Below are 17,621 nucleotides of genomic sequence, written 5' to 3'. Positions count from 1 at the left end.
GCCTTTGTGTGATTCACAGATTTTTATTCAGAATAAGAACAGCAACAGAAGCTCGCCTCGAGCAATGTAGAGCAAGCGGGAGAGACAGTAGGGATGAGATCAACACCTCCGCCCACCCACGAACATGCACCCCGAGGATCGTGAGACATCTCTACACATTATAATTGTCCCCGGTTCTCCCACATGTACTTGCGAAGCACCCGCTGAACTGCCTCCCCCTGTTCCTTGTGCACTTTGTCGTCATTGACGTAGGGAAGCCCCAATGTGTCCAACATGATACGGTTGCCTTCCTACAACGTGTCTGTCAGAGCCTCCCCGTTGGTCTCGCAGATGTTATGTAGGATGACGCACACAGAAATCACTGAGGGAACGTTTTCCTCAGCCACCTCCAGTCTCCCAGTGAGACATCTCCACCTGCTCCCAGCATGCTCAACCACATTTCGGGCTCTGCTGAGGCGGTGGTTGAAGTGAGCCTCCTGTGGGGAGAAGTTTCCCCCAAAGGGCTTCATCAGCCAGCGTCACACGGGATAAGCACCGTCGGCAAGTATCAGTGGGGGAATCAGCATGGCGCCAACTCTCCATGTTGGGTTCCCAGGAAAAAATGCTCCAGCATCCATGGCCTCGAAGAGCGCGGAGTTCCGAAAGACGTAGGCATCATGATTTTTCCCACTCCATCCTATCTCCATATTGATGAAACATCCAGCATGGTCTGTCATGCCTTGCAGAAGCATGGAGTAGTACTGCTTCCGATTAATAAATTTGCCGCCCTGTCTGATCGGGGAGACTATGGACAAATGCATTCCGTCGCAAGCCGCGAAGGCCCCTGGGAAGCCTAATTGGGAGAAGCCGAGCAGTGCCTGGAAAGAGAGGGGGGAGCCAAGTTAGTAGGAGCAGCAAAAGGATGACAGCCCATCGCCAAGTGCGTGATCCTCCCCACTTGTTGCCCCATCTCCGTGCACACTTGCCCGGACAAGCCCAGCCAAGCATGAAGTGCCCCACAGGACCTTCCATGCTCGCCTCCCACGCCCAGGGACACAGTAACACACACACGCATGCGCACGTGCACACACACACACACCTAGGGGTACACCCATGATCATTCCTGTATTATCATCCACAAATTTCACCTCAGAGCATACCGTGACTGAAGCAGTGCCGGAAAGCTGAGTTCGGGACAGCAGCAAACTATGGAACATCGCTTCTTCGAAGATTTGATTCTTTGAAGATCCCAACTTCCCCCACAAAAGCTGTGCTCCCCCTCAACCCCCTCTCACCACATCCACGTCGCCCAGGCACACCATTCTCTGTAATGGAACATGTTCCAGAGCAAGGCACACCTCCACAAAATTTTCCCTGACAGTGGATTTCCCAACACCGAACTGCTCCGCTGCAGACTTGTACAATGAGGGATTTGCGAGCTTCCAAATTGCGATGGTCACCCTCTTCTCCACTGGGATCGCTGCGCGCATCTAGGTTGAATGTCTCCTCAATAATGGGGACACCTTGGCCACGACTTGGAAAAAGGTTTGATGAGACATCCTGAAGTGCTCGATCCATCTGTCATTGTTCCAGACCTTCAGAACAAGCCTCTCCTACCAGTCCTGGCTGCTCGGCCATACCCAGTACCTCTGGAAAATGCGAGGAATGGGGGGAAACGTGCATTCTGGGTGAGGGTGAGCATGTTTTGATGCATCCTTGAAGCAAAGTTCAGATGGCGCTGACGGTACTACCGCAGGATCTGGACCCGGGACCTTCTGCGCTGGGATGCCAGATGGTCAAGAGCTTTCAGTGCCTTGAGAGAGCACATAAGGGCATTTGTGGAGAGAAAAAGCAGCCAGTAATACGTGGCCATTTCTCGAGGCACGTCTTCTGGCAGAATTGTGCTCCAAAGAAGGATACAATATGCCTGGAAAGTGTGTGAAGGGAATCAATGGAGGGGGGGGGGAGCGACATAGGCGCAGTGGGGTTTTGCCTTGAGCGAGTGCGGAAAGACATGGAGGGAGGGGGAGGAGGGGGCGTGTGTTTGCTGAGGCGGGAGGAGTTGCCGCTCAGCCAGTGACGGGTGCCTTGCTGGGTAAACAGCACGGCGGCGGAGTGGGAACCGGCATAGTGCATTTGAGGAAGCAGTGGAACCAGGGAAGACGAGTGAGTGTGGATAATCACGTTTTAATGCGGGTGTGTTTAAGCCGGCAGGAGCCTGACTTCGTTGCGGTGGCAGGCGCAATGTAGATTGGCCTAAAGATTCCTGCACTGAGCAGGGGGTTGGACTCGATGGTTTTATAGGCCCCTTCCAACCCTACTATTCTATAATGCTATGATTCTACATCTCCCAAGGTCCCTGGACCCTGGGACTGAGATTCAGGGGCAGACAGAAGGGAGTACTTCTTCACACAGTGCTCAATTAAACTATGGATCTTTTTTTTCTCAAGGTATAATAGCCACCAACAGAAGGCTTTAAAGAGGGATTACAGAAATTCATGGAGAGGATAAGGCTGTCAGAGATTGCTGTAGTCATGACTGCTATAGGCTAACTCCAGGCTCAGAGATACCATGCCTCTGAATACCAGTCATTGGGGGTCAACAGAAGGAGTTTCTGTTTACTGTGTTTATGTCTAACTTATGGACATGAGATCAGGTTGGCCATTGTGGGAAACAGGATGCTGGACAAGAAAAGCCAGACTTCCCCACCTGTTGCCTTCCAGACATTTTGGACTACAATTCCCAGAATTCCTCACCAGTGTCCATGCTGGCTGGAGCTGATAGGAGTTGGTCAACATCTGGAGGCCTCTGGTCTGATCAAGCCAGGCTCTCCTTATATTCAGTTAAGTTCTGCATCTTGAACATGCTGAATAGCATTCATAGAACCATAGAATAGTAGGGTTGGAAGGGGCCTACAAGGCCATTGTCCAAGATGGTCACCATATGCTTTATTAGTGATGTTACTCAATTAAAGAAATATTTATATTGATTCGATCCAGATTTAGTAATCCTTAGAACAGACCCATTGAAATTAATGCTCCTACCCTAAGCATGGCTAAGTCAGGATCCAATCCAATGAGTTTTATCTGAGTAATCAGTTAAGTTGGCCTATATGTGCATATAAGTGAAAATCAGCTATCTCAAAAGGGGAAAAACCCTTTGATTTTAGATTATGCATACATATGGCACAGCAGGGATTATAGAAGGGAGATTTCCTCTGGGTGTGAAAAAAAAGACAATACCTCTTCTACGAGTATACCCACCATTTTTCTAAGTACTTGTATCAATATTAAATTTGGGGTTGTTGTTTTTAAATGGTTCCGTATCTTTTACTGGGCAAAATGTTTTTAAGTGATTTATCTAACCAAGTGGCACCCGCAACAAAATGTTGCACTGTGGAGCACTCCTGTTAAGGGTTCCAGCTAGCCCACCATGGCCTTTTCCAGGAAACTCCATTCCATTCCCCCTTGTCCCTTCGTTTTCCATCACTTCCCCAAACAGACAGTGTTCTGTGGTCACTAAGCATACTCAGTCCTCAATGAACTGTAAAGATGTGGGACCCACTACAAAATACCACTTTGTGGAGCGCTGCTGTTCAGGGTTTCAGCTGCAACCGTCAGCATTCTGCAGACACTGAGCAAGCCTAGTCCCTATTGGGCTGCTTTTGGGGTCCCCCTTTTAGAGTTTCTTAGCATTTCCTAAAGGCTGTTTTATTCTTCTGCAAGCCTTGGGATCCCCCCCCCCCACTTGCCAATACCTTCCTCTTGCTCATTGGTTGTGCTGTTTTGGCTGCAAAAGCAACAGCACTCATAGCCTGGACATCGGAAATAGAGTGAATTGTAAAACAAACTATGATTTTTCACTTTTAAATATAGATGCATACAAAGTGTGAAAGGGGTTTGTGGATGCTAGCTGCTGACTCTGGAGGGAGAGTCTGGAAATATGCTATGCCATTTTTAAAAAGTAGGCCATGAGAATTTCAAGCTTATTTCACAAATAGGCTCATCAGCAGCTGCAGATTCTTGTGAGTAAATCTCACATACAGTATTGTGACAGTATCATTTCCAGCACTAGTTAGCTGCTTGGCAGCAGTTCTATTTTAATCTCCAATTCTCTGGTATTCACTACTTGACCATGCCCCCACTGTGATAAGGAGCTAGCCTCACAGCAAATTAACTATGGCAACATTGGGGGAGCTGGATGAATTCGATGCATATATAGCTAAAAATGGAGGCAGTTTAAAAGAAATGAACTTCTCTGGATTTGATCCCATGAGATTTTGAACTCAAGAGAGGCTCTTTGGTGCATTGACTTGGCAGACATCCACTAGCCAGGGATATGTACGGGGCTATTCCTGTTATATTTGTGGTATGCATCAGGTTTAAAACACTAAAAAAAGGCTGTTATTATCCCAGACCTAAAAGGCAGGAAGTGCTACAAATGAATTTAACACATTGATCATACAAAAGAAACTGTAGTTTATTTTGCCTATGCCAGCATTTTGCTATGTTTATTTATTTCTTGAGTGCAATTCTTAGTGTTTGTTAACCAACATAACTTTTTGGTATGTAAACTAGCTTTTGTTCAGACTGGGGTATGTGTAAGAAATTTTAACTAATGTTATCTGAGCCCATACGTTAAAGGTCTTCTCAGCCAAGTTAATACAAAAATGCGTGCTGCTAATTGTCTAGGTGAGTTGGATGGTTAGGGATTGAAAGCTGGTAGAATTATAACTTGGAAAAGACCTACTGCTCTTTCACTCAGCGAGTAGTGGCAACTACTGATTCTTTGGGTATTTTAGATTGGATCTCATCCCAGTGGGAAAGCTGGGGTGCTTCCTGCGGGGTGTCTCCATGAGTGATTTCCTGCGGGTTGGCTGCATTTGGAGGTCATTCAGGGCACATAATGTTGTGGCCATCCTGCAGCCATCCCGGGAACTTTTGTGGAAAAACCGGTTTTCCCAGACTACTTCAAGTCCAATTGTTTTCCTTAAGTCGGGTTCTCCAAGAGTTTGTTTTTGTGTGCCCAAACCCTCTAAATTTACTTTCGGTATGCTAGCCCTGCCCAGGGGTATGTCTTTCACAATGACCCCAGTCAAGGAGTATTTCCCATCCCTGTGTTTCCCAGCACAAACCTATGTCTACTCAGAAGTAAGTCCCATTGTGGTCTATGAGGCTTATTCCCTTAATGTGCATTCCTGAAGTTACATGGGATTCCCATCAATTGAAATAGCGCATTTAGGAGGCTTAAAGCACTAACTAGATACACGGTAAATCATTCAAGCATTTCAAGGGTTAAACGCTGACTGCACTAACTCCCCTAAAGGCTGTCTCGCTTCTCAGTGAAGCCCTATGTTGATGCTGCATTTCTTTGATGTTTTGTTTATTGTTATTAGGAGGTTGTTAATACACAGCTCTGATCCTTCGCAGCTTTGCCGCATGGGAGCTTCAGGGGGAACGAGAAAGGGGGGGATAGAAAGGGCTGGTTGGAAGCAATAATGTAGTAGTAGCAGATAGGGATGTTGGAGAATTTCTCCACAAATCTCCGGGAGGCCAAATGCCAATGCATTCGGCCCCCCGAAATTGGTGGGGAAATTCTCCAACACCCCCCACCCCACCCCAGGATGGGACTTACCTCGTGCGAATGTCCCTCTTGGCGGCGGGTCCCAGCGGCGTTGCGGTGGCGGCGGCAGCGGCTGGTCTTCTGACCAGCTGCCGCCACCACCATTTGCCAGTAAAGTAAAAAAAACAAAATGTGATAGGCTACGTAACGATTTACGTAGCCTATCATGGCTAACTTTGAAAATCTAGCCGTGATAGGCTACGTAAATCGTTACATAGCCTATCACATGTGTGTTTTTTTTTTTTACAATTTACTTTTTTATTTCGCGGCCGGGGAGACGGGGCGCTCCCCTCCGGCCAGAATTTCGGCGGGGAGGGATGGGGCGCCTCCCCCCCAGCCTGAATTTCGGCCAGGAGGGGCGGGGTGCCTCCCCCCCGCCAAGAATTTCAGGGGGAGAAACGGAGCACCTCCCCCCCCACCGAAAACAGCTGCGGGACCAGGTAAGGGACTTTCGTCCATCCTTAGTAGCAGAGGGGAGCCTGGATGCGGGGGGGGGGGAGCCTGTCTCATTTGTTGAGCAGCCCCTTCCAGTCTGATGATGTTCAGTTCCAATCCCTCCACCGCACCTGGAAGAATGTTCCTGTCAAGCAGATTATAAAGGTGTGGTGCACTCGTTTGTGGGTCCCTGCCGGACCAAAGCCAATTTTGCGAAAAATCCGGGTAATCTTTCATTTGCTTCTCCTTCCGTTGTTGTGGAGATCCCTCCCAAGTGAAGCAAAATAATTTAATATTTGGATATTTTCATCGTAGGGATTATATTTTATGTAGTTTTGGGTTTTAATGATTGTAAATCACCCCAAGGGCATTTGTCAGTTGGGCGGTATAAAAATTAAATAAATGAATTTATTGTGCAAAGGCACTGTCCCCTTCACAGAAGTTTACCATTGTGTGCGTGTGCGTGTGTGTGTATGTGCCCAGATGAAGACATCTTCCATTTGCAGCCCTCCCATGTTTTTTAACTGCTTTGTCCATCATTTTTCTTCCCAGAAAAGAATCAGTTAAGGAAGAAATGCTGGAATAGCTGAACATTGACTTTTGACTGCTAATGCTAGGAGCCCTCCTTATTAGAAGCACTGGATCTTAGATTTCTGCATGCTATTGTACGCAGAAGTATGTAGCAATTGACTCAAACAGGAACTTACATATACATTCCTGTGATGGGGAAGTCTCTAGGATTGGAATACCCATGGAGAGCAGCACCAGGATATCAAAGGGACAACAAGAGACACGCTGAAATGTTAGGAACTGCAACAAGGTTCTCTTGTAAGCTATTCCCCAAACAGTCTGTATAGAGAGCCACAAGAAGGATTATGACAAGAAGCAAATTTGCTTGTTGTCATTTTAACAGCATTGACTATCTTTTCATGAAACTAGACCAAAGACTGAATTGAGCTTATCTGAGAGATGGCCATCTGTTCACATGGAAGGACATTATGTTTCACATCTTGGCAGTCACAGTCTCTCCCCAACACAACTTCACCAAGAATGTTCAGTTCTAAGATCCTCATTAGTGGGCACAGTGACAAGCTGGCAATAGCTGAAAGACAACAGTGATTATGAAGCTGGCAACAACTGAACAAAGAGCAACTAAAGAATGTAATGAGAAGAGTCGGACACGACTGAACGACTGAACAACAACAACAAATATAAGCTGGAGGAGGGAGGGTGGAATGTCTACATAAAAGGGGTCATTTATTACTCTATTTGGATTAGTTCAGTTTCATTGATACAGATAGGGCTGTTCAGGTGCCATCACCTAGGACCAATCAGAGAGAAGCTACAGACAATTAGAGATAAAAAAATACTTTATTTTATTTATTTGCTGCATTTGTATCCCACCTTTTCTTCAAAGGAGCTCAAGGCGTCTTTCATGACCCTACTCACAACAGCCCTGTGAGGTAAGTTAAGCTCAGAGTCAGTTATTGACCTAAAGTCACTCACTGAAATTCATGGCTGAGTGGAGACTTGAACCTGGGCCTTCCCATTCCCAGTCCAACACTCCTAACCACTACACCACGCTGGCTATCTCTTAATTGGCAAAGAAGACTCCTCCAGAATGGTCACAGATCCGGGGGACGGGGACACACACACACACACACACACACAAATATGGAATATATCAGGTATAGTTGGGAATGTCTGTGAAGTATAAAGTGAAGGGGCTTTTGAATGGGGTTTAAATCTAATTTGATTAGGTGAACTGAAAAGTAAAATAAAACTGAGCCATCTTTCTTGCATCAGTGCCAGATGTTTCCCAGTCTTATAATTGCTCTGAATACCTGGCACTATCAAGCAGGTTCCAGGTCAGGCAAGGCTAACAGAGAGAAAGAATCGTGAATACATGTGGGACCCACTCTATCCATGGTGCATAACACCAACCCAATTCACCTTCTGCCTCCCATAGCAATTGCTGGGCCTATATTAATCACGAACGTATGAATCGGGCTCTGACAGAGACTGGATTTTGAACTCTGCTGCTTTCTCCTCTATTCTGAATTGGGCATATGACACCAATGAGAAAAAGCCCCCTCCAGTGCCTTATTTTTGGAGAGCCCTCTAGAGTCACTAAGATAACCATGGAAGCTTTCTGATGTATAAATATTTCACTACATCTAAACATTCATATATTTTTGTACCATGGACAAGGAAGTAGACAACAGAAAAAAGAAAACCCTGCAAAACTATTTGCTTTAGAACTGGGCTCCTTTAAATTCCTTTGCTTTCTTGGTGGGGTAGTACTTTATTATGATGCTTCCACCTATCAGAGAGTCTAACGTAAAAGTGATGATGGTAGAGCCCCTAAAATCTCATGTTTCAGTGACCAGGTCTTTGGCTGGAGTAATGAAGGATTGCTCAGGAAAAGCTTGGCAACAGCTTAAGCCAATAAGGTTGCACTTAGAATCATAGAATAGTAGGGTTGGAAGGGGCCTACAAAGCCATCGAGTCCAACCCCCTGCTCAATGCAGGAATCCAAGTCAGAGCATCCCTGACAGATGGCTGTCCAGCCTCGTCTTGAATGCCTCCAGCGTGGGAGAGCCCACTACCTCCCTAGGTAATTGGTTCCACTGTTGTATTGCTCTAACAGTCAGGACATTTTTCCTGATGTTCAGCCGGAATCTGGCTTCCTGTAACTTGAGCCCATTATTCCGTGTCCAAGCAAGGTGTCCTGCTAGGGCATTGAGAAGCATCAATCATTGTTCATTTTTGTGTGCTAAAAGTAGGGGTGGACGAAAGTCCCTTACCTGTCCTCGAAGGACGTTCGCAGTGGGGAGGAGGTGCTTCGCTGCTCCCCCCGCGAAGTTCAGGCCGGGGGGCGAGGCTTCCCGCCTTGCCCCGGCCGAAATTCAGGCCGGGGAGGAGGCTTCCCGCCTCGCCCGGCCGCGAACGCGAAAGTTAAAAACAACAACAACAAAAAACGCCCCCTGATAGGCTACGTGACAATTCACGTAGCCTATCACGGCTAGATCTGCAAAGTCAGCCGTGATAGGCTACGTCAATCGTCACGTAGCCTATCACGGGTGACTTAAAAAAAAAAAAAAGCGCATACGCTAATGGCGGCCCCCATAGGGAGCCGCCATTCGCGTTCCTTATTTAGTCGCTGTAGTCTACGTAAATCTTTACGTAGACTACAGCGACCAAATAAGGAACGGGAATGGCGGCTCCCTATGGGGGCTGCCATTATCCGTACACACTTTTTTTTTTTTTTTAAAGTCACCCGTGATAGGCTACGTGACGATTGACGTAGCCTATCACGGCTGACTTTGCAAATCTAGCCGTGATAGGCTACGTGAATCGTCACGTAGCCTATCAGGGGGTGTTTTTTTTTTCTTTTATTGCAATGGCGGCGGCGGCAGCCGGTCGAAAGACCGGCTGCCGCTCCCGCCCCGCTCGAACACCCGCCGAACCGCCGGCCGGACCCGCCGCCGGGAGGGACATTCGGCAAAGGTAACTCCCGTCCCAGGGGGGGGGGTGCAGGGGGCGGGGGGGTTCGGAGGATTTCTCCCCGAAACTTGTTCGGGGGCCCGAACACGTTGGCGCTCAGCCCCCCGAAGTTTCGGGGAGAAATTCTCCGCCAACCCTAGCTAAAAGTCTTGGGCTGCACAACAGGCTTGCTCTAAGGTTCTCTATTATATCAGTTGTGCTACGTATGTTACAGCAGCTCTTTTCTTTCATCTTATATTCACCCACATTAGCCGAATACTACCACAACTTCCAGGCTACAAAACATGATTCTTTGTTTCTAATCTTTGGCAACTCAATTGTTCTTGAATTGTTGGAACTACTGTAATCTGGCAATTAAAACAACAACACTGCATAATTGGCACAGGGTTAAGTCAGTTTCCGTATGATGGACCATAATTGCCAAGGTGAATGGGCAGACACAGCTAATAAAGCCCTCAACAAGCAGCTTTGTAATGGCATATCAGCATACTATGTGTTCTTATTGATCAGGTATATGCCTTTCTAAGCATGTATTTGACAAGCATCTCTGCTAAAATTAGCTCTGTGCATCCCAGAAACATTTCATTGTGGAGGCAGGCATTACTGCTCGCCTGCTTTGCTTCTTTGGGGTTAATGCACAGAAGTGGCCATAAAATTCTCACATCTAAAAAATGCCCTGGTTAAACAGAAAAAAAAGTCTTACAACTCACAGCATTCTGGAATGCTGAAAGTTGTAGGGCATTTTTCTGTCTAACCATACATAGGATTGTGTCCTCAAGCTCCAATAGGAACGATCACCCAAACAGAATTATTCACAGGTTAGTTGGTCCAGACTGCGCCCTCCTAGGAGCAAAGACACCAAGGCATCCTGTTCTCCGGCATTTCATACAATCTGCTCAACAATACTTTTGCCCCATCTCTACTTGCAGTCTTTAAGGAGTTGGTTTTGGGTGGGTGGGTGGGGGCAGCCTCCATGCTTTGCCTGTTCAGTGGTCTTACTATAGATCTGTAACCTGGCAGTACAGAACTGGCTCTGCCCATTAAAGGAAAGGCTTGGGGGCTATGTGATGCCTTTGGCAACAGCCTGCTCCCAATTTTAGTCCCCCACTGGTCTTTTGGATACAAATCAGAAGCCACCCCTTGTAGACATGCTACTTTCCTTACACAGAACCTTCCAGCCCAGAGTTAGGGGTGTCTCTCCAGGCAGTGGTGGCTGGTGCTCATTGGGGCTGGTGGGGTGGAGGGCAGGGCAGATACTCCATATTCTAGTGAGATTGTCCGACGAGGGCAGAAGATCATGCCTGGCAATCGTCAGCTGCGCCTGCTTGCCGTGCATTGGAGTAAATGCAGAGTCATCTTAAAGAGGGGAATTTGCTTGCATGACATGTGCACATTTTTGCTTTAAGGCAAACCTTTGAATAGCTTGCCATCCAGTCCCAAAATCAGCAAAGAGCAGCTTACGATGACCAAGACCAGCCTGCTGGATTCCAGTAACCAGAGGGCTTCAATAAATATATATCAAATATAGATTCCATACTTAGGCACATAGCAAATCTGTGCAAGGCTTCTGGTGTCAAAGATTTTCAGAGCTCCCAACCTATGTGTAATCAGTCTAGTTTTACTCACTGGTGTATCAAGATGCAGGCTTTGGTAACCCCCAAATTCCAAAGCAAATCTTAACCTTCTCCCCTAAATCTGCATGTTACTTTGGCAGCATGGTTGTCATTGTAAAGCCACTTCTCTATAGTTGGTTCCCATGTTGCATTGGTAAAGAGTAAATGTTTCTTTTGGAGAGGGCCCATGGCCCAGTGGTAGAGCATAAGCCTTGGCAGACAGAAGGCCCCTGGTTCATTCCCTGCCATCTCCAGGTAAGAGGATTCCCAGCAGCTCTGGGAAAGAAAATGGTACCAGGGTACATTCCACACGGCAACTTCATACATATGTTCAATCACACAAGGAATACAGGCCTCATGGTACATACCAAGTCTCCAATGGGACTGCTGAGTCTTTTTTATGGAGTGTCCACATGCTCTGGGTGGGTGGGAATGCAATACTCTTTGCATGATGTTGCCAATGGCACATGAGAGGTAAACACAGAGAACCAGTTTTGTGGCTGCAATAAAAAAAGGTCACCACAACAAAGGCATTTGACAAGTTCATCTCTACTTCTGTTTTCCACCAACCAAGGAATCTGTCTAGCTCACCCTGGATGGAGACAGTTTTGAGTCAACAGCTAGATTTTCTATTTTCAAAAATGTTGTCTGCCACTTTCTTGTTCCCAGTGGTCCTAGGGCACTGAAACACAAAGCCATCACATCACCTGGCAGAGTCCAATTTGAACATCTGCAAACCCTCCTCCATATCATCTTAAAACTCTGACCATGCAGACATCCTGACTGCAACATCTAGTCAGTCTTTTGTCCCCACTATCCACCCCCTGCCCCCCACCAACCTGTTGTCTGTAACATCTTGCCTGATGAAGAGATCTAGAGACCTTTTCTTGTGATCTTTGAGTTGGCCACATGGGTTTTGAAATTTTTCTTATGGCTAACACGGCTTCCTTTGTTTTGATTTTAAAATACATTTGCAGCTTCTTTTAAATGTCAAAGAAAAATCCACACTTTTAGTGTCAGTAGTTCTTAACATCATCATGAATGAAACTTTGATTTGATTTAATTAACTGTATTAGGACATACTGCTTGGTGTCAAATAAAATGTATCCAGCATGGGAAAGGTACACTTCAGAAAAAGCTTAAATATTCTAATAGGTATCTTAGATCTTTTCTGTATTTTTAGAATTCTGATTTGTGACTTGAATTTGTGCTATTCTGTGTTTTGGCAGCTGGTATTGGTTGCAGCACTGCAACTCACAGTTCTTGTATAAAGGAACAGCTGGTCTAGAGCTGGAACCTCACCCATACCTGTACTGGTGTAGCAGCGTTCATCAGCTGTTTGTGTAGCCTCCTATAAGCTGCTGCAGCATGCCCTGCCACTACAGCACTGGAAACAAAGGAGGACAAGGTCTTCTGTACCTTCAGGAGTGGTGCAAAACAAGGAATTTTAGCAAATGCAGCATTTCATACACCTGCATGATGAATTGTGTGTGCCATGATGCCCTCTTCTGCCTGTCTTCCTTCGCATCCAGCCACCTACGTATTGCTGCAACACTTCCCTGGCAACCAAAAGCAATTATTTTTGTGCACCATGATCCCAAGCATGCTTTCTCTGAAGGAATATCCACTGAATTCATTAGGGTTCACTTCCAGGTAAGGGCGAAGTTAAATACATTAGTGTGTATGTGTGTAGTGGGGTGGTGGTGGTGGTGGGGAGGACACGATTGGGACTGTGGCTGGCAGGGAGGGTACCTTTCCCCTCTTGCCACAATCTTTACAAAAATCCTTTCCCTGCCAGAAAGAACACCTATAAGAATTTTGAAGTGAGGAACCCATGCCTGAGTTTTGCTTTCTTCTTCCTCCCTCCCAATCCCTTTCCCCTTTGTGTCGTGTCTTTTAGATTGTAAGCCTGAAGGCAGGGAGTGTCTCGTTATTACATTCTGTAAGCCTTTTTCAGTTGAAGAACAGGGTAAAAATACTGTAAGTAAATAAAAATCCCCTGCCCACTGGAAGTTGCTAACTACAGCGACAGGAAAGCTGCTCCTTTGGCATAAATGGGAGCTGCTCCTTTGGCATAAATGGGAGCTTCATTTCCAATGCAAATTGTATCTTTGGAAGGAGGGGAGGTTTCGTTAGGACCAGGGGGAGATCTACATGAAAACCGAATGAGAACCACGTTTGGAAGTCTGGATTTTCATGGAACAAGCTTTGGTCCGTCAGAGACACATAAAGCAAGAAAAGCGGACTATACTATACCTAAACCATGCTTTTCACAGGTCACACAGTGCTTGAAATCCATACTCTTCTGTTTGGGTGGGATGAGTAGAATTGAACATCATCAGCCCTGTAGGTGCTGTTCAGTATATGAGAAAGGCTTTTCCCCTGCCATTGTAGCTCCCCAGCTCAGGGAAGTTTGGAAGCACTGAATTAAATCCCCTTAGTTTAACCCCACACCTCTCCCCTATTCACCATTTGGAATGGTAAAAGATTAAAAGATGAATGGGAAAAACAACCTGCAAACTATGCAAGGGTTAAATCTCCTACTGTGGTATCCCGACTGATTGAAAGTGTGCTACTGTGCTTTGATGTATTGAAAATGGAAATGGCTACAGAGAATGGGGAAAGCAACTCCTGCTCAATTTCTGAAGGCCAGAAACCCCAGAGGTGCCACTCAGCGAATGAGAGAGGCTTGTTTCCTCGCCCTGTCCAGGCTCGCCAGTGCTCTGAAATAAGGCCACATAGAATGGCGAAAGTAACTACTGCTCAATTCTGAAGGCTAGAAACAGCGTAATTGCGCTTCAATGAATGAGAAATACAGGATAGATACTCTGAATGGCAAAAGCTGCTACTGTGCAAATGTGAAGCCTAGAAACAGAGTGCCCCCACTTTCATGAATGGGAAATATGGGCTAGTTACTGTGAATGCCAAAAGCTATTGCTGTGCAATTGTGGAGGATAGAAATAGCGCTGCTGCGCTTTCATGGGTAATACAGGCTACATATTCTGCATGGGAAAGCAGCCCTACTGTGAATGGGGAAAAAGAGGGAAGGGGGGGAAGGGGGTGGCCCCATCCCTTGACCATGTGATTTCCAGGTCACAGGCAGCTCACATAATTAGGCACACCCAGGATTTAACGTGGGGGGACGTGGGACACTGCAATGGAGGCGCTCCGGAGCTGCATTTTTTAAAAAACAACGCACCAAAAGGACTTTCGGAAAATGCACCTTTTTCAGAGGGAAGCGGCGGAGTGGCTGCAGGCTGGCAACAGCGTCATCTGTTGCTAGTGACCCTGATGTGCTCTCCCTCTGCATTCAATCGGCCTTGTGGATTGGCTCCAGGGCAGAGGCAAAAACGCCCCCTCTCCTCCCACCATGGAATTGACCGCCCTCTGCTAGCTTTGTTTACCAAAGCAGTCATATTAAATGAAATAACATGTTTAATGTCATTTTTAGCTTGGCCCAAAGTGTGGATAGGATTGCACTGTGAGAGGGGAAAGGGGGGCACAGCTGCACAATGACTCTGCACCATTTGCTCAGTATCAGGTGCTAGATGCCTCTGCTTAATCTTGTTGCAGATAGAGCTATACTACTGGATCAGTCTGGGAGCAAAACACATGTCACACACAGGAACAGTGCAAACTAGATTGACCTCACAGTCCACTAAGATTATATTATTATTATTATCATCATAATTATCATTATGATTTCATTCATCAAGGCCAATTGGATCAAAACACAGCTCTGCTCTTTTCCCATTTGTTTTAACTCTAGGCTTCCAAAGAGACTAATTATTCTTGACAAAGGTACAGCTGTTCTATAATGTGGCTTTTCTATGGCTTCACACTTGTATCTCTGTATTGTTCATTTGTTTACATGTTGATTTCTGGCCCTCAAATTTGTAAAACTAAAATCTCATCTTTGTTTCTTTGAAGAACCAGCTTATTTAGGGAAGCTGACAGCCTGCCACATTTCCCAAGCAAGCACTAAAAAGGTCCTGACTCATTAGAGAAACAACAGCAGCTAGCATTTGCCACCTTACTGGTTGGAAAATAGACAGAGATAATCTTATGTAGACTTCAGCACAGTCTTTGTGTCCAAGTGGTGATTTAATGAGAAGGGGAGCAGGTTTTTTGGGGCGGGGGAAGGAAAACACTGACATAGCATGAAATATAGTTTTAAGCTGAAGGAATATATTTGTGCCTTTTACCATTTCCTTGCCTGAAGTTTTATGCCCTTCATTGTCAATTTCACACTAGGAAGCCATGTGAAACTGCCAACAGAGAGAGCAGGGCAGATTAAAATCACACTTCAGTAAATCCTTACACATAGTTTACCAAGTTGTATTTTCATTGGGTTGTATAATAGACTTAACTTGAGATCTGAAGTTTGCTACACAGACAAGGCTAATATGCTTTATCTCCCATTCTAGATCTAAATATCCCTACAGGTTGTGTGTGTGTGTGGTGTGTTTTGAGTTGACATGCCAGGTCTACTGAATTAAGGAAATCAAACATTTGAAATGATAGATTTTCTTACATTTTTACAAGTTCTTGATTTTTAAAAAATGTTGATCCATTATAGCTTTATACTTCTTCATGCCCAATGCCAAATGACATCTCAATAAATATTGTATAGCTAGTATTCAGCAAGGAGCCTCTTTGTTATGTCAATAAAATGGAATGCACATTGCTCCAATATGCAGAATAATGAAAGATCTTGTATTCTAACTCATACCTATTCTAATTTCAGTTTAGATAAATGACTGAATTTAAATGCTGGTACATGAAACAAAATAGTTTCAGGTTCCATAAAATCAGCTGTGAAACTTAAGACTTTATGTGCTTCCTTAGTGGGTCTCTGTGATATAACATTTCGATACTATTCAAAAGTTCCAGGGTGGTTTACAACAAACTCTCTGGATTGTGGCATGAAAAAGCAGATATGCAGGTGGCGGGGTGGGGGGAAGGGGAATCTTCATGACAACAAAATGAGAAGCGTATTGGAGTTTTATCCGGATTTTCATGGAATCGGCTTTGGTCCGTCAGGGACACACAAAGCAAAAGAAGCCGAGAGTATCATACCTTCAAAATCTGGTTTTCATGGGTCACACAGTACTGGAAAGGAACATACTTCTGGGTTGGGTGGGGGGAGTAGAACTGAACATCATCAACCTGACAGGGGCTGCTTAACCAATGAGAGAGGCTTATTTCCCAACCCATGTCCAGGCTTCCCCTTGCTACTACATTATTATGAATGGAGAGTAACTAATTCACAATTCTGAAAGCCAGAAACAGCACTAAAAGGCAGGCTAGATGCCCGCTCCACATGAGAGTACCCCACCAGCACTCCCCCTCTTCCCCAATGTGCATACTTTTGCTTGAAGAAGCCAAAATCCCCAATTATCCAGTGCAGCATCTGAAGGCTCCCTATGAGAGCAGCCCCCCATTTTGTCCCATTCAAGCAAACTGTCGTGGAGTTATTGCCCCCACTCCCTTTCCCCCAGTGTGAGCACTTTGGGATTAAGAAGCCAAAATTCCTGATTATCCATTGCAGCATCTGGAGGCTCCCTATGAGAACACCTTCTCCCCAATTTTGCTCCATTCCAGCAAACTGTCATGGCGTTATAGCTTCCACCCCACTTTCTCATTCCCTGGGTACTTCTCCCTGCTCGCAGTGACAGGCTTCTCTGCTCCCATGTTCCCGAGATCGCTACAGCGATAAAGCCCTTATTCACATCAGAGAAGCGAAGTAACACAATGTCAGATAAGTGACTTTACACAACATCAGAGAAGCGACTTAACACAACATCAGAGAAGCGGCTTTAGAAAGCATCAGAGAAGCGAAGTAATGCAAATGTCAGAGAAGTGCATAACCATGGAGGCTACTTACTCCCACTGGTGAAAAGGAAGTGCAGGACAATTCTGAAGTCTTGGAAGACCACTCTAGGACTTTGATATGATGGAAAGGCAGGTGAGTTACTCTAGTTACCTAGGTTACCAAGAGCATGGGCAGGTGAAAAACACACCCCTAGGGATGCCCCAATTATACTGAATTTGAAGTGGAGGGATGGGCACACAGCAGCTGAACTGCAGGGGAGCTGAATTAAAGAAAAACAACAGAGTAAAAGTACTCTGTAAAAATGCGTCTTCCCCATAGGTCAATTCCAGGGTGGTTGCAGACTGGCCATGGTATCATGTGCCGCAAAGGACCTCCAAATAGAAATTGGGTACTGCTGCTGGAAGGCAAACACTGTTTTATTCAATGGATCAGTTTTGTATATATTACAGTACAAGTGGGACCTGAAACAAGATGTTGCAGCATGGAGTGCTCTTGTTTGGGGTGCCAGACAGACAGCTATGCCGTCTTCTGAGCTACTCTATTCCATTCCCACATCTCTCCTGGTTTTCCATTTTTCCATCCCACTCCCCAACAGACATGCAACATTTTCAACAGGCTGTTTAGGCGAA

General features: G+C 45.8%; 1 pseudogene; it reads right to left on the bottom strand.

The window, feature by feature from the left end:
- Positions 1-290: 290 nt before the first annotated feature.
- Positions 291-16,850, bottom strand: LOC146359350 (uncharacterized; annotated as a pseudogene).
- Positions 16,851-17,621: the final 771 nt, after the last annotated feature.

This window comes from Heloderma suspectum, chromosome 1 (assembly GCF_057233095.1).
Source record: "Heloderma suspectum isolate Gila_16-S chromosome 1, 16-S_ref, whole genome shotgun sequence".
Classification (NCBI taxonomy): domain Eukaryota; kingdom Metazoa; phylum Chordata; class Lepidosauria; order Squamata; family Helodermatidae; genus Heloderma; species Heloderma suspectum.
This window is presented reverse-complemented; position numbering and strand designations above follow the sequence as displayed.